An 18626-nucleotide genomic window follows, 5' to 3' on the forward strand; every position below is an offset into this window, starting at 1 on the left:
TGTTTTTTCTTGTCCTTGGTTTTCCTCAAGATGTCCAAGGATCCTAAACCGTCCGGATTCAAGAAGTATGACTTATGCTGTCAGAAGATGTCTCTGACAGATGGTCACACTTCTTGTGTTTATTGTCTGGGTGCTGTGCACCTGCAAGACTCTTGCTCCATCTGTCATGCCTTCAGTCCAAGAGTCCTGCAGGAGCGCAAAAATAAATTGATTCTGAGGGGTCTGCTTAAACCCCAAGATTCACCATTGAAGTCTCAGCCGGTGAAATCTTCCAGGCCACCTAAACCATCGGCTCCCAGTTTGGAGCCATCATTGGACGAAGCCACACAATCCTTTTCGGCTCTGGCTGGAACCGATATCCCTCCCTCCCAGTCGGCTCCAACACGGTCTTCGGAGCCGGCTGAGAGTCGAAAGAGATCCAGGTCTCCTTCTTTGGAGTTGATATGTTCAGCTCCAAAGTCGCCCCTGCTCCATTTGGAGTGTAGTCATCGATCATCCCACTCTTCTCAGTCCTCTAGACTTTCGGACCATGATTTGGAAGGAGTGGTCAGTAAGCTCTTGAAGTCGCAGGCCCTTGCCAAAATGTTGTCCAGTCCTCCTCATCAGGAGTTGGCTCCATCCACAGCTATTGATATTCCTCCTCTGACTCTTCCTTTGAGCTCGGAGCCGGAGTTCGTTGGGATTCAAGTCGTGGAACAGTCGGCGCCGATACCCTCCCTTTCGGTTCCTTCGTCGGCTCTGATCCCTTCCATGGTACCTCCCCTGAAGGGATCTGGGTGCCAAGACTCCCTCGTCGGCTCCGAGGGGGCGAGTGGCATCGGACCCTTGTCCAACTCCGCTCTCCCTCTCGGTGCTTCGGTGCAGATGAGCTCGGCTCACACATCTGCCTTGGAGCCATCTCCCTCGGTGCGGGGAGGGCTTTTGGTTTCGTCGGAGCCTGAGCCTTCTCTGCGTCCGGGAAGGGATGCCTTTGAGGTGATGAGGAGTGTGCTGGCCCCTGAGTCAGTCCCACGATCGACCCCATCAGCTCCTCCCCCTAGGGTGCCTGCGTCATCTTCTGCCCCTCTTCCAGACCCCAAGCGTAGGGATCCAGTGCTCCAGGACACCCCCTTGGGTGTATCTTCCTCTTCTGAGGCCTCCCCTGATCTTTCAGAGGAGCCACCTCGCAGGAGAAAATGCAAGAGGAAGCATGTCGACTCCCCTGAGTCTATTACATTGGATACCAACTTAGAGGAGTCAGAAGGGTCCCCAAGATCCCCCTCTGAAGATGTCTCCTTCTCCGACATCTTTGAGATGCTTGGGCAGAGGGGAAACTGGACTACCCAAAGCCCTTCCGAGGATGAGTCGGTATTCCTGGATGCGTTTGGATCCCGACCTTCCACCTCCTGCGTGTCTCTGCCTTTCGACCCACTGATGTCTGTGTGGCTCGAAAGGCATGGACGGCTCCAGACACAGTGAAACCGACCCCTAGAAGACCTGCAAAGTTCATTACTGTCATGCAGGACAAACAGTTCTTGACCAAGGGTGTCCCTGTTGATGCCATGGTGGTAGCAGCGGCCACAAAGAAGGAGTTGGCTGAAACTTCTTCATCTGTCCATCCCCCTAATAAGGAGTCTAGGACAATGGACAGATATGGGAAGCGGATGTTCTCTTCTGTGACCTTTTCCATGTGGTCCCTGAATTACCTGTGCCACTTTACCCATCTTCAGAGGGATCTCCTGAAAGAGCTTGGAGATACCCTCCAAGATCCATCAGCTGAGGGGGCCCAGGCTAAGGCAGCCTCCCAGCTAGTGACTCTTAATTCTGTGGTAAACTCCTCCATGCGGCTCATTTCATATGCAGCTGATGGTGTGAGTAGAGCAGCAGGCACAGGCATGGCCCTAAGGAGGCATGCTTGGATGCAGCTATGTAACTTTGCAGAACCTTTCAGAGCGTCTTTCACCAACACCCCCTTTGATGGTTCCTCACTCTTTGGATCACAGGTGAAAGATACCCTTACCAGGTGTGAGCAGGAAGGCAAGAGTCTCTCTGCTGTAGGAGTCCATTTTTCCACTCCCTCCAGACCATATCCTAAGGGTCAGAAGAGTGGGAAGATGTGATTCCGGAAATCCTAAGGAGACTTGCTGGACACACGTGGTGAGTTTCCCTCCAGGGGCAGAGGAGGGAACAATAACAGACGCTGCCCTCATGGCAGAGGGGGTCCGCAAAACCAGGGCAGAAGAGAATCTTCTCTGACAAGCCCTTCCAGCATCCCTAAAGGGTTGCCTGGCTGCTCAGCTCTGGAGGCAGTCGGGGGAAGACTATCGCTGTACCCAGGAGCCTGGCGAGACATAACACAAGACAAATGGGTACAGTCCGTCATATCCGGAGGCTACAGAATCTCCTTCGTTCACACCCCCTTAAAGTCATACAAGTCCTTCCAGATGTTCCACCCAATGTAAGGGACCAAGCAGTGCAAGAAGTCTCAAAACTGCTAAGACAAAGGGCCATCCAGCAAGTCCCAGCAGACCAACAAGGATCCGGAATTTACTCAAGGTTCTTTTTGGTACCAAAAAAGACAGGGGACTGGAGACCCATTTTGGATCTCAGCAGACTAAACAAGTTTGTACAAAGAGCAAAATTCCGGATGGTCACGCTTCAGTCCATTTTACCCTTTCTGGGTCGGGACAATTGGAAGTGCTCCATAGATCTTCAGGATGCGTACTACCACATAAAAATGGACAGACGCTTACGAAGATTCCTCCGCTTCCGGCTGGGAGCCAGCCATTATCAGTTCAGAGCGCTGCCCTTTGGTCTCACCACAGCCCCCAGGGTGTTTACCAAATGTATGGCAGTAGTTACCACTCACCTGAGATGCCAAGGATTCCAAGTGTTTCCATATCTCGACGACTGGCTCCTCACTGCTATCACCATACATCACCTTCTGCAAGCCAGAGACTGCACCACCGACACTTGCTCCAGGCTAGGTACCACAATAAATTTCAAAAAGTCTGCATTGTCACCCTGTCAATCTATCACCTTTATAGGCACAAATTTAAATACCAAAGACATGTTAGTGAGCCTCCCACCAGACAGGGTTTCAGTGATTCGTCAGCGTGTCAAGGTTTTATTAGCATGCAAAAGGATTCAAGACAGATTTGTCCTTCAGATGCTAGGTCTCATGGCAGCAGCTATCGTACTTGTTCCTCTAGCTCATTTTCACATGAGGATTCTCCAGTGGCTTCTCTTCACTCAATGGTCCTTCCAGCAACTTCCCATGTCTTACACGATTATGATCACTCGGGCATGCAAGAAACACCTTGCGTGGTGGATGGTCTCCACATCAGTGCCCCATGGCAGACCATTTGTTCTTCCCCCTCCAGTGGCTACAATGGACACGGACGCCTCCCTGATCGGGTGGGAGGGGGGGCATTATCAGGCAGAACAGTCCAAGGCACCTGGCAACCTCACGAGTATCATCTGCACATAAATGTCATGGAGATGAGGGCTGTGCTCTTAGCGTTGCAGGCTCTTTAGGACTCTCTTCCTACCGGGACCATTGCAGTTCAAACGGACAATATGTCCATAGTGTGGTACATCAACAACCAGGGCGGAACCAGGTCCTACCCCCTATGTCGAGAAGCACTCAGACTCTGGCAGTGGGCGATCTCGTCCCAACGGCTGCTGATTGCAATGCACATCCCTGGGAAGTCCAACGTTATAGCAGACAGACTGAGCAGAGCAATTTTCATGCCTCACGAGTGGTCTCTGAACCAGGTGGTTGCGGTCATCTGCAGATGGGGCCAACCTTGCTGCGACCTTTTTCCAACTCCCTTCAACAGCAAGTGCAGCAATTTCTTCTCTCTCCTTCCACTCCCTGGGCATCCCCCCAGAGGCGCTCTAGTCCACGATTGGCCCCAGGGATTTCTTTATGCATTTCCTCCTTTTCCCCTCATACCGAAATTGATTCAGAAGGCAGCCGTTTTGAGTTGCAAAATGATCCTCATTGCTACTTACTGGCCTCGACAAATATGGTTTCCGTTCCTGCACTCCTGTCTTCTCGAACAGCCTTGGACTCTGGACCTAGTTCCAGACCTCCTGATTCATCAATCAGGTGGGCTGCACCAATCCCTGCAGACTCTCCAGCTCACAGCGTGGTTGCTCCACTTCCGACCCTAGCCAGGCTCCCAGATATTTCCCCATCTGTGCGCGAAATCCTTTTGTCATCACACAAGTCTACAACCAGTAAAACTTACTCTAGTAAGCGGAAACGTTTTTCTTCCTGGGCAGAGGCAAAAAGCATAGACCCCTTTTCAGCCCCAGTGCACTCCATTTTGGAATTTCTAGCAGAACTCTTCCATGCTGGTTTTGCTTCAGCTACAATTAGAGTCCAGTTAGCGGCAATTTCAGATTTTCACATTGGCCTGTCGGAAAACAATATCATGTCCCATAAGCTGTGTAAAGCCTTTCTCAAAGGAACTACTTTGCTCAGGCCCCCAGTGAGAGATCCTCCACCACCGTGGAATTTAAATTTGATTTTAACTTTGCTAATTTTGCCCCCTTTCGAACCGGCAACTTCTTGTTCGCTGAAGTTCTTATCTTGGAAAACCTTCTTCCTGGTATCTATTACTTCAGCCAGAAGAGTTTCGGAACTACAGGCTCTTTCTGTCCATCCCCCATACCTCGTGTTCCACAATGACAGGGTTGCTCTTAGGACTAATCCATCCTTCCTTCCTAAGATCTCTTCAGAGAGTAACTTGAATCAGTCCATAGACCTTCCTGTGTTTTTCCCTAACCACTCCAACAGGGCGGAATATAAGCTGCATCAGTTAGATGTTCACAGGCAGCTATGCTTTTATTTGCACAGAACCAAGGACATTAGAAAATCAGATCAACTTTTCCTGTCTTATGCAGTAGGTAATCAAGGTCTTCCAGTCTCCAAAGTAACCTTATCCAGGTGGTTGACTTCTATCATCATATTCATATATTAACTGAGGAATAAAGAATTGCCAGTTAAACCAAAAGGTCACTCCACCAGAGCTTTAGCTACTTCGGTGGCCTTTCAGGCTAGGTTGCCCATGGAATCTATTTGTGCTGCGGCTACATGGGCCAACCCACATGCTTTCATTTTGCATTACAAGTTGGATTTGGTTTCCAGGAGCAGAGCTGATTTTGGTTCCACTGTTAAGTTTTTTCTGATGAGCCACCCAGGATTTTAGTTGCTAGGGACGCTGTCCCACCCAGCAAGAATGAAGGCGAGATAGACAACTTAACATAAAGAAGTTATGTACCTACCATAACGTTCTATGTTATTTGTCTTCTTCTCGCCTTCTTTCTTGCGTCCCACCCTCCATCCCCCTATCCTAGTGGACCGAGAAGAGTTCTTGATTTTTCACTGGCTGAGTCTTCTATGGCTATTCTTTTCTGACTAGTAGTCTCTCCAGTAGGATTTATGCATTCTAGGATAGGATTCCTTTATTTTTATGTCTGCAGTTAGACTTACCAAATGAGATCTGGGTATCTAGCGCCAGGCATCATGGAATATAGGGGGGCCTCGAGCCAGTAAGCAGCTCTTGAGCTTTTGAAGATGGCCGAGTCGGAGCCGAGGATCGGCTCTGAACCCAACCAGCAAGAAAGAAGGCGAGAAAAAGACAACCAATATGGAACGTTATGGTAGGTACATAACTTCTTTTTAAATGGTACAGGAATAAGGGCTGACAAACAAATAAAGGGTAGGTATGGAAAATAGAGTGGTAAGAGACTGTTGACAAGCTATAAGAATTTCACTGGCTGCACTCTGTATTACACCAAAAGCAGTGAGACAAGACATAAAGAATATTATAGGATAAGTTGTATCCTCGTGTCAGAAATGTATGGCAGTAGCAGGAGATTGTGGAACCGTATAGGAAATAAAACATCTCTGGAAGGCCAGGGTATCAAGGAGTACCGGCTGATTGCAGATATTTAGAGAAATAAATGTATGCATTTAGGCTTATTGATGTAAAAAAATAAAACAGAGTGAAGCAGACTTTATACATATTCAGTGAAATATGGTTCTTGGGCAAGATTAGACAGATATTACATATTGAAAGAATACTGCAACATGGTTTGAACTGTGAAAGCACATCTAGTAATAGTGTCAGGCATGGTCCTATACAAATTAAGTTTTGTACAGAAGTAAAAGTCCATTTTAATAAATACTTGGCATGTTCCAGTATTTCTCTTTAAAGGAAACTGTTTAATAATTGGGTAGTTAAAACTTTAGCTGAAATTCTGTTAGATTAATTTTAAACCTAAGCAGTAAAGAGCTGGCAAAGAATTGGGATAATTGTAAAGTGAAGATTAGAAATGTGGTCACAATGTAAGCAAATGAGATATCGAGTAATAACCATGGTAGGTATCTAGAGGTCTTAAAAAAGTAATGTGTTTAAGTAAGTAAAGAAAAAGAAGTGGAAAACAGCTTGAAGAGCAATTGAAAGATGCTAGGATGCCTATGTAAGAATGCTTAGAAAATGGAAATGAATATAGAACAGTGGTTTTACAAAACTATCTATTGACGGTAACCCTAGAACAATCCAGCTGTTGATCAATGTTTAAGGGAGCAAAAGCTTAAAAGGATAATAATGAAAATCAGGAATTTTGAGACTGGTAATGTAGAAGTGGACCCAGGAAAAATGATGAATGTATTGGTAGACTATTATAGTAGACTTTATAGACACAATATAGAGGTTAAGCTCAACAGGCAGGAAATGGGACAATTAGAATTTTGTCATTTAACCAAAGTTGAAAGAATGGTATTAAATTGAAACTGAAGAACCAATGAGAAACTAGAATACAGGGGAATAAAAACTGGTAGTGAAGGTATTACAGCAAAAGTGTTAAAAAAGAATGGACAGGATACAATAAAAGTCTGTCTAGTGCTTTTTAACAGTATTTTTCTGGGTGGGAATGTGTCCTTGACTTGAAAGGAAGGAGTAGTGTTAGTTAGGATGTCTATAAAATGTTCAACACTTTCTCTACTGAATCAGGCAATGTCAACTAAACTGTCCCAAAGCCTACAATGTCAGACACCTAAAACAAAGCAAAACACTGAATCCCAAAAGTTCCTGCTGCTCTGGACCTAGGAACAAGCACTAACGTGAGTACTGAGGGGTGGCAAGTGCAGTAGTTCGGTATATTGAGTGCTCAGCATTTGTAGCCTTCATTACAGTTTAGCCAACTTTGTTTGATTCAGTAGAGGGAGTATCTCACATGTGATAGTAAACCTGATAGTTATACGAAAGGGAGGGGAAAGATCCTCTTAATCCAGTATCATACAGACACATTTCATTTCTGAATCATGACTACTCTTTACAGTTTATCAAAATTACTGTCCAGTGGTCCCAACTGTCTCCTGTTTATTTTATCAAAATTGCTGTTCAGTCTCTACATAGTGGGATTATAGATGGTAGGCAAATACTTGACAATATTAAGGTAACCCTTATGATTCTTAAGGATGCACTGGAAAAAATAATATATTAATGTTAATAGGTTACTTTGCCAAAAAAAAAAAAATGACAGTGATTTTGAAATTTATGAAGGGATCTTTTGAGACATTTGGTTGTCCGCAAAGAGAGACTCCTTCTCATGACATATAAACTATACACTGGGAGTGATGCCGAGAGAGTTTATAGTCATTTAGAAGAAAATTCAAAAATGGCAGTAGCACAAAAGGATAGTAAAAGAAAGTCATTTGGAACAAAGGATCATTTGTTACTAAATAAAGTCATAATGGCGAACTGTAAAAAGGGGAAGAGTCTTAAGTATGGCATGGCTTGACTACAAAAAAAACTGGACAGTATCCCACATTCATGGAGAAAAGAGTGCTTAAAAATGGGTAAGACACACCCTACACTGATCGATTATATTACAGTGACCATGAACAGTGACAGACCACCTTGCAATTAAGCCATGATAAAGGACAGATTATTATTCCAAGGATAAAAATTCAAAGGAGGGTATTCCAGAGTGACTCCCTGTCACCACTGTTATTCTGTCTTGCCCTTAACCCATTAAGCTGTTTACTTAACAGATTAGGCCATGGTTATAATTTGGCTTCTAGAAAACAATAAAGTGTAAAGACATCTCATCTTTTTTAGATAATTTAAAATTGTTCATCAGATTAGGAACTGAAAGCACAACTGCTAGTCGTTAAAACTTTTTCAGATGATATAAGAATGTCATTTGGTCTTGATAAATTTTCAAAAGCAACCTTTAAAGCAGGAAAGCTGCAGCACCAAGAAAACATCACTTTGGGACAGGAATGTGATATAAAAGAACTTGAGCAAGTGAGAGTATGTAAATATTTGGGAACTGATTAAGGATCAACAATAAGGCATGAACAAATGCAAATAAAACTCAGTAAAGAATATTTTAGAAGGCTTAAATTGATAATAAAAACAGCATTAACGTCTAGGAACAAAGTCCAAGCTATAAACCAATTTTCTCTTCCTGTCTTAACTTATAGCTTTGGAGTGATTGATTGGCCCCAAATTGTGTTGGACTGGTTAAACAGGAAAACAAGAAGGATGCTTCATGCTCATCAAATGATTTATAAAAATCAGTGCATACCAAGATTATATATCCCACTTTGTGAAGGAGGTATAGGCCTCTTTGAAATTGATTACATGTATAGCTCTGCAGTCGTGGGACTGCACACACATATGTTGGCTTCACAAGACCCAAATGTAGTGAAAGTTCTTAAACATGAGGAGAATAAATCTAAGATGACTTCCATGCTTAGTTTAGCAGAAGCATATCTGCATCAAGCGGGAATGGAAATCAGACCAGAAGTAGATAAAAATCAGGCAGCAAATGAATTTCCCAATAAACAAAAGAAAGAATATAAGGTAAAGGATCAGATGAGAAGGCAAGAAATATAGAAACCTCCTGGAAGAACCTCATTTTGATCAGGATCGAATGCAGGAATGGTTAAGGAGAGGCAAATTCAAACCAAAAGATGAAAAGTTAATATTGGCAGCCCAAGATAGTGGACTATGTACATGTTGGTTTACAAAGTCCATTGAACATGTGGGAGAAACAGACAAATGTAGGTCTTGTAAAACAGAATTGCAAACAGTTGCATACATTGTTGCTGGTTGTGACATACTAATGGCAGAAGGATTATACTGTATACTGAAAGATATAATAATGTGGCAAGACTATTGGACTGAAGATTGTACAAACATTATAACATTGAAGTAGCTGAAAAACACTGGAAATGTGCCACAAAGCATCATAGAAAATGATGATGTCCACATCACATGGGATCACCCATTACCATCAGTTCAAAAGACTGATGCAAGAAAACCAGATATAGTGGTCCATGAAAAGAAGACAGAAGTAGCATTGATCATTGAAATTGCTACAGCCAGTGACTACAGTATCTTGCGTGTGAGAGACACAAAGTCATAAAATACCATGATTTGCAGGCAGAAACAACGGCAGTGTTTGAGAAGGATACCCTGACAATTCAAGTAGTAGTAGGGACAACAGGTCTTATAAAAAAAAAAATTACAATCATACTTGGATATGTTACCAATACATATAACTCCATATGAATTGCAGAAGGAATCATCACTAGGCACATTGTGGGTGCTGTGAAGAGCACTTTTGGCTAACATCAAGGATTGAAACAATACTAATTTCATGAACTTTAATCGTACTTTGACTTGGGAATGGGGTCCATTCCTGTCATGGTACTAGAAACCCAAAAGACTTAGAGAAATTAAAAAGAGAGATGCCATTAATTTTTAATATCTATAGGCATTCAGGTTAGGGTGAAGTGTGGTGGTGAGCTGTCTAAAGTATTTAGCCTTATAAGAGAAACTGGGCAAGGATGTCCACTTTCACCATTATTTAGAGCTGTTAGCTAAATACTTAAGACAGTCAGATATAATTGGATATAAATGGAGAAATGCTAATGAGAAAATAGCTCTTTTTGCATACGACATAATATTAAATGTTACCAATTATGTTTGATAAACTGAAATATTTTAATAGTATATATAAAGTAAGTGAAGCAAAAACAATGGCTATAGTACTTTATTGTGCCCAAACACATGACTTGGGTAAAGAGCATCCACTTTTTCTGAGGTTATGACAGGATAAGATACTTGGGAATTTGATTGAAATGGGATGTTTTGCAAGCAGCTAAAAATGTGGGAAGAAGTTACTTAAAATGTTATAAATAATATAAGACTGGAAATTATTTATAGACCTTGACAATAAGATACAAGTGATTAAGACGTCTTTGGTCCTACTGGTTCTTTATGTAGGGAGGGCTTATATTTATCAACGGCGAGATTAGATATGGAGGACAATGAAAAGGAAATTAAGGAGATTCTCAGAGATATCAAAAGAAAATGTGTGCAATGTTAAAAACTAATAGCACAGGAATTGGGGTAAGGGTGGTTTGGGAGTTTCTGATTTCCAGGCATACTATAAGGGACTATAACTTAGTTTTATATCTTTCATTCAGGACATCAAATGTATACATATATGGTAGGACACGATAGGCATAGTGTCCGATGAGATAACAACAGGATGACATGCAGGCATTCGGGTAGATCTAGTAAAGGAAAGAACTATAAAGAGCATTATGTGTAGCCTTATATAAATAAAATAATTAAACAAGCCTTTACATCAAAGGAAGTCAGACCTTAGAAACATAGAATAGCACCAATAGGTTACACTATGTATAGTAATAATAAGAAGAAAACCACGGAAGAAAATGTAATAATTATATGGAGATGAAGGAAAAGAACCAATATTCTGGAAGCAAATAAGGATATGAGGTAATAAATTGAGATGAATCTAGACAAACATTTGGGTTATTGAACTCAGATCAACTTGCATAAACATGTCTAATGTTAAAAGTTCAAGGAAAATATGCAAAGATTGGATAGTAATTTTGATAAAACATAAATTGTTGACAGTTGGGGCCAGTGGATAGTAATTTTGATAACTATAAATAGTAGACAGTTGAGGCCAGAAAATAAATGGCAGACAGGAAAAGATTAATAAGTAACGCATATAAGCCAATATTAGATATGAGATGTCAATACAGTACGAAGGTAAAAACAGCATGAAGTGAATGCTTAACTAGATATATTACAGATGATCAGTGAAGGGAAGTAAGTCTTAATCCTAGATATGCAACTAAAGTGATACAATTTAGATTTATAATGGAAATGTTTCCACAAACCTTTTTATACGCTTACAAGATTTGAAAAATATTCCTGAAGATATGAAGTATATATTGGAGAGCTTTTGGTTCATAAAGAGGTTCTTGGGGGCATATATTTTGTGAACATATGAGGTTGCTGCTTTGCAAAAATTGTTTGTCCTACACTTGTAGAGACGTTAACCTCAGTATAGAGATTTTTTTTGAGATGGTATAAAATGTGCTGAAGAGAGGTAAAGCATTGCTGTCCTTAAAGTTGGTAGTAGTTAATGAAGCTATAACTAGGAAATGGGAAAGTCAGAACTTTCCAGTACTATATTACACTGGACCAAAACATTTTTTTGGTTAGTTTTGCTCACATGATACTGTGAACAACAAGTTTCTATGTCAATTTGTCCTGACTTCTTAGTAGCAGCTTGATTTTTTTTCTCTTAAGTAAACTGTTCTGTTCTTTAGCTGAGACAGTTTTGTTAAAAGAGAAGCGAAAGCACTTGCAGTTAGCCTTGGTGAGAGCTTGACTGTGTTGCAAAAGCTCTTGGTTTATCTGGTTTGTACAAATCTGTTTTACTGATTGGATTGCTATTGTGGGCTTTGTTTAATTAACTGTCTATATTTCACCCATTAATCCCAGTAACCAGCGTAACCACACCAAATAAAACACCAACACTGATAGCAGTAGAGGAACAAATTGGTTTTGGCGTAAACAGTTTATTCAACGCTTTTGTTTATCAGACTTCCTCAGAAATACAAATCTTTCTTTTCATTCACATCTTTAAATACTAAAACCAACCTAATTAACATTAATTACGTAATTAAACAATAATACAATTATCAAATCTACTTGTGTAAAGTAAAAACAAAGTACATTACCCCACTTTTAAAATGCAATATGAAGTACATAACCATTATACCTAAATGTTAAAAATATGTCACAATTCCTACTGATAAAATACAATACAATTTTATGTTAAATAACCAGTTTTCTGTTAGTCAAAAAACACTTTATTGTATCTGGGGAGGGGGGGGGGGCTATCTGTCCCCAGCCTCAACTGCTACAATGTCTCTTTTCTTTCTACTTTATTTTTAATGTTCCCTCCTCCCAAGTCTTGTTTTACATGTTATAACACTGAAAATGTAATTTTTTTATATAAACAACAAGTAACAATGTGTCTATAAAGGGTGTTGTTGTCATCTTTTGTTTTACTGGCGTAATAATGTACCCCTTCCCACAACAGATAAATCAAAAGGTAAGTACAAGTTTTACAGTTGTAACACATGTAGGTATATACATGAAGGACCTTATGTTAGTCTAAATCATTTACATCACACTATTAGTATTTCTGGTAGATTTAATTGTTTAACCAGTAATATAGTTTATATCACTCTATGTTCTGGGTGTTCTGCCTTTTACATAGGCATGACCATGAGATGTTTAAACAAGCATATTAAAGAACATTATTACACCATTAAAATAAAAGATGGCAACAACACCCTTTATAGACACTTTGTTACTAAATAGCCTCCAAAGCTAAGGATAACCATAAGGCATTTTTCAGTTATGTCTGCACTCTTAAAGGCAACACCCAGCAATGTCCGGAATTAATTGTAAAAGGCATCATGTGTACTCAACCAGAAGATATAGCAAATCTGCTGGCCAATAAATTCAGCTCATATTTCATGTCCCCATCATCCCTGTTCTCCCCCAAGAAATACTTTCCACCACTCCTCTGCCAGTTATCAGGAAAGAACAAGTTGGCCAGTGTGCTCTCTAAAGCTAAAAGCACAGCTTCAATTGGGCCCAATGATATACAGGGCCCTCTTAAACAATCTGACTCAATGCCTGTCAGGCCCATTAGGACTAACCACAGCTTCTGGACTGGCTTTGTCCCAGTAGAGTGGAGGACAGCAACATTTATCCCTCTACATAAAGGAAGACCATCAACTGACCTGGGAAATTAGAGACCAATAGGTTTGACTAGTCGTAATTGTAAGTCCATAGAAAAAATAATCATGGACCTGATAAGTAATGATATATTTATTATTTATTTATTTATTTATTTAACATTTGTTAACTGGGAATGTCCAAATGAGCACAAGCCCTTTTTTAGTGTAGGCCCATGGAGAAAAGCTCCACAAAGAAGTAAAACAAAATAGTAATAGTCAAGATTGTGCGATTATATAAAGATTTAAATACAGTGATAAATATAAAGTACTGAAGTAATATTACATGCAAACAGCAATGTATAAAATTAAGGTACAATATAGGTTAGTCTACAATAGGGTATAGTTGGACAGACAAACAAAGGAAGTTAATGTGAAAGTTAGAAGAAAACAGTTAAGTACTTGGATAAAAAAGTGTAAGGGTAAGGGAATTAAGAAAAATAGTAAAGAGAGAATAGAGTTAGGTAGGGTTTAGCCAGGGCAGATCCAAGAGTTCTGTATATTTTCTTTTAGTGCTGTTTTGAATTCATTAGTGTTCAAAACAGCACCTGACCCAATTCAGCTTTGTCATAGGTGGGCAGTGCCTACTAAATTTGGTGTACTTCTTTGAAAAAGTCACTAGGGCCATGGATGCGGGTAAACAGTGCGTATCCCCTACGTTGACCTGGCCAAGGCATTTGCCACAATTCACCACTCGGGTATTACAAATAAACTCATAAAACTGGGCACAAATCCCTACATCACAAGGTGGATAGCCAATTAGCCCACGGACAGAACACATGGTTAAATTGGGTTAATCTAGATCAAGCAAGCAGCCAGTTACTAGTGGTGTGCCACAGGGCTCGGTGCTGGGACCACTCTTGTTCAGAATATACTTCTCTGAAGTCAAGGATAATGTGGAAGGCCTCTGGATGACAGTGTTTTCTGACAGCTGCAGTGATGCAGATATCCTTCAGGAGGATCTAAATCAGACAATTGATTGGTGCCAGAGCCATTGCATAAAACTAAATGTGAAAAAATGCATTATTATACTCTATGGGAAGTGAAGCCATGGTAGTGCAGCGGTTAGCATTGTCACCTCACAGCAAGAAGTTCTCCTGTTCGATTCTCAGCTGGAGCACCTTCTGTGTGGAGTCTGCATGTCCTCCCCATGGTCAGGTGATGCTAATGACATGCAGGTAGGTGCGTGCGTGAATGGGTGTACCTTCCTTGAAGGCTGGGTGTTGGGCTGGCACCTTGGCACCATAAAAATCCACTGCCAATCATTAGAGGACTGAAGTTCTGTTGTGGCGACCCCTAACCGGGAAAAGCTGAATGACATTGCTTTATACTCTATGGGAAGTGAAATATCCCTGCAGATTATGATATTTATAGCACACCCCTAAGAGTAGACTCAGCAGTGAGAGATCTAGGTACATAGATACATAGCCTAAACTTTGACTGTCATAGGTCCAAGTGGTGAAGTCCTTCTTTGTAGCACAGCTTATAAGCGAAGGTATGGCATACTTTTCTAAGGAAGTTATAATCCTACTGTACTCATAGGATCATAGGAATTATCCAAAAAAAAAAAAAAAAAGGCACTGGAAGGATAACCACAATAAAATCTACCACTTTATTGAACACATGCTTCAAAGTCCAGATTTATCACATACAGAACACTCTAACTGGATCACCGGGTTTTCGTCACTATAACTTCTTCAGATGAGCATACCAACTCCTAAATTCCCTTTTATATAAGTACACAAATCCCCAATTAATCAATTAAACAATTATTTGCACATAAAAAGCACAGGATATGGAATGTTGAATACATAAAGTAAAGCAAGATGATGGAGATCTTGGATGATGTCAGTAAGTACATGAGGGTATCATTGAATGAGGTAAATATTTTATTTTATGCAAGGAGATGAGAAAGAAATACAGAAGCTTTTTATCAGATTTACGTGAAATTAGATTTGGCTTAAAATTTGATTTTGAGGTCCCGGAATGAGGTTAGTAATTACCTGGATGAGATCCTTAAAGGGGGCATTAATGGTAAGATTATAAGTACTTTATATAGAACATCAGCTAGTAACTACAATCCTTTACAGGCCATTCACTTCAAGTCATGGTAGCTCTTTGTTATGGAAAGCTGCTTAGAGCTAGAGGAATTTGTAGAGAGAGAGGGAGAGGGGTTTTAACATTAGCTAACAGGATTATTTAGAAATGTTTAAGTGCAAATAATAAAAATGAGGTTAAGCTGAATGTGTTAAAAATAAGGAATATCAAAAATCTGACATGTTACTTCTTAAAGAACATATGTAATAACTGATAAATTTGTGCAATATATTAAAGATGGATGAAAGTTTTTAAAAAAAATATCTAGAGATAAAAACTATTTTCCCAGCACATTTAAGCTTGCTGTATATAAGGGGCATAACTCTATAACAGTGGTCCAGCCTGCAATGCAACGCCATCCGACCCCCAGAGAGTAACCAAAACTGTTTTTAAAAAGTGAAAAAATGCTATGCCTTACTCCAGTCATGTAAACTTTCCAGCACATGCTTACTTACCTAATTGGCTGCAGTTGCGCACACCTCTAATTTTAGCCGCAGAAGTAGCTATTATTTGTTGTTTATAACTTGTAGTCTGTAAACAGTAGTAACTTTCTGTAAGAGTTTGCAGTAAGTCATGGCTACAAGCCAGAATAAAGTTAAACTCAAAGTTGATGTAGAAAACAGGCAATTTCATGACTGCTGTCTTAAGTAAAAATGCCAGTCACCTGTACCTATTGTTAACTTGTAACGACTTACTATGTTTTGAGATGGCCCGACGGATGCATTAAGAATTCATGTAGTGGCCCTCCCCACAAAAAGGCTGTGCACCACTGATCTATAAGATTACTTAGTAAGAAGTAATTACAGAAGGAAATTTTGATGAATATCCGTAGAGCTATAGGAACTTAGATATGACCCTTTACAGTTAGAACATTTAATTATATAAATGGTAAAAAAGTAGATGTTGCTTGTAGATATATTAGAAATTTAGAGAAGGTAATTTATGTTATGAAATACACTTGTAGTTTACTGTAGGTGAGACTAAGAGGAAATGTAAAGTCAGAATGCAAGAACTTATAGGTGGAGATAGAAGGTGTGGAAGTCCCATACCTAAACATGTGGGAAAACATCATGGTAACGTAGATGAATTGAAAATGACTATTTTAAACAGATCTCAAGTTTAAATAGGGAGGGAAAAGAAAGAAAATAACAGCTGCTGTAGAAGAAAAGTTATGTTTTATTTTAAACGTTGAGTCATTAGAGCATAGGAAGTTAAGCAGTAAATGTTGCTTTAAAAGTTGTAATTTTATTTTAATTTATCACTTTTAATGATTGGATAATTTTATGTCATGTGATTTGGATTAGATTTAGATTAGTATGATGTTGGCAACTTGTTTTATACTGTTTCAATGCATTAGCAAAGGTACTGTGTTTGTTTTAGTATGTTAGATTAAAGCATTGCATGGACATTGCTGTAGTTAGTTTTTCATTTTCTAAAAGTTGTTTTCTATCTATTCATCTATATATATATCTATATATTGTTGCAGTTCACTTGGTTGACACCCATTTGTGCAATGCAAGTTAGCTGCTGTACGTTTTGAGTAAAGGGCTGTTTGTGCAAATGCAGTATTGGGTGACTTCTATTTGGTCGACAAGGGTATATTGTGGGACTGGGAGTTTTTATGCAAGTGTGTTTTTCAGCGTTAGGGAAAGGTTTAAGAGGATAGATTTTGTGTGTGTGAGAGTGAGAGTGGTTTAGGGTTAGGTAAGTGAATAGATTTAGTGTGTGTGTGTATGTGTGTGCTCGTGTGCGTGGTGAATGTCTGAGCTGCTTGTGTTGTGGTAGTGTTATGGAAAGGGCTTTTTTAAGGTAAGCTGCATGTTAGAATTAAAGGCAGGAGCAGGGCTTGGCTTAGCATGCATTAGTAAGGTGGAGCAGGTGGCTTTGGCATAATGGTTAAGGTCTTTACCTCATAGATACAAGGTACAAGGTTTCGTTCTGACCTTGGGTTCCTAGCTAGGCTTAAAGTGACCATTCAAGGAAATTAGCCTAGTATTCACCTATGAACCTATTTGTAAATAGAATTTAATCATGCAGAAGTAATGAAAAGCTACATATTAGTTATAAATTCAGTGTTCCCCTGCTGGTGATCAGTTATTCAATTATACATGCAGTTGTCACTTGTAATGCTGCTTGTTGTCTCCTGGCTGTGCTTATTATAAACTCTACAGTAATCATATTTTTGTAGCTACTCTTGTCATGTTTACATTTGGCTGCTGAAGTTGTTACTGTTTGATAGAGTTGATAGTTCTTATTGACGGTTCTGATATGTCCATACATCACCATTTTTTACATTGCATATATTTCTTCAAGTTTTTGACTCTTACACCCTTTGGTGATCTTGTCTTAGCTCCAAATGCAGCAGCAGATATTTTTCCCTCTTCCAGATGGTGCGTCAGTTCTTACTGGCCATTGCTTGATGAATCTCTTATTTTCTCACTTCAACTGCCTTTTGGTGTTACAGTGAAGTCTCTTTGGTTAAGCAGGCAAGGCATGGCCTGGGTTTTGCATTAAACTACAATACAGGCCCTGTCTGCTCACTGTGCCATATATGAAGACACCAAGCAGCAGCTTTATACTTCCTAGGATGGCCAATTGTTGGCGCTGTGATGAGACCACATCTGCAACCTTCATAAGAAGGTGGAGTCTGCACAGAAGTTCTTGGATTCTTCTAGACTGATCCACTCCTCTCCAGTTTGTTTTAACATCTAACTGATTAGTCATGAATGAGAAAAAATATGTTAAGAAATGGCTAATGCACTCCTTTTAGCTTAGTATGTAAAGAGCAATTAATTTATGAACTCTGTCCCATAATTGTCAGAGTTTGAAAGATGATGAAACAGAAAGCTGATATGACTTTATAGGGGTTAAATGCAATTGTTATTCCTTGCATAGCTGTGGCAGTATGCTTTATATAATCTGGTATGTGACTAGCAGGAAATCTGGAATGTGAAATAAAAGAATTTGTTTTCAGTTTCCAGAGCATGTCAGTTTCTTCATCTGTCAGACAGCTTGCCTTCAGAGTCCTTTCCTAAACATGGGTCATCAGGGATACAGGCAGATTTCCTACTTTTGTGCCAAAGGGTCAGCATGCTTTACTACTACTACTTGCTGTACAGTTTCAGTATGGATTTTAGTCTTTGCTGCCAGTATGACTGCAGTAATCCCCTAGGATTGCTTCTATCGAGTGTTCTTATTTCCAATATATTCCTATGTCTAAGGTTTCACAGCCACTGAGAAGGCTGTGGCTAAGGGTATGCATAATGTAAGCCCTAACTATAAGGACACCTGTCACTTATTTTTAGGCTGAAAAACATGTTAAAACCAAGTGTGACAACCAAAAGCAGCATTTTTAAACTGTTAATTGTAAAATGTTTGTGTGTGT

General features: G+C 40.1%; 1 protein-coding gene across 2 annotated transcripts in view; it reads left to right on the forward strand.

The window, feature by feature from the left end:
- PTPRN (protein tyrosine phosphatase receptor type N) overlaps positions 1-18626 on the forward strand; it is a 2492130-nt gene that overhangs the window by 865753 nt on the left and 1607751 nt on the right. The gene's annotated exons all lie outside the window — the stretch shown is intronic.

This window comes from Protopterus annectens, chromosome 6.part1, assembly GCF_019279795.1.
Source record: "Protopterus annectens isolate FY-2018-M chromosome 6.part1, PAN1.0, whole genome shotgun sequence".
In the NCBI taxonomy this organism is placed as follows: Eukaryota; Metazoa; Chordata; order Ceratodontiformes; family Protopteridae; genus Protopterus; species Protopterus annectens.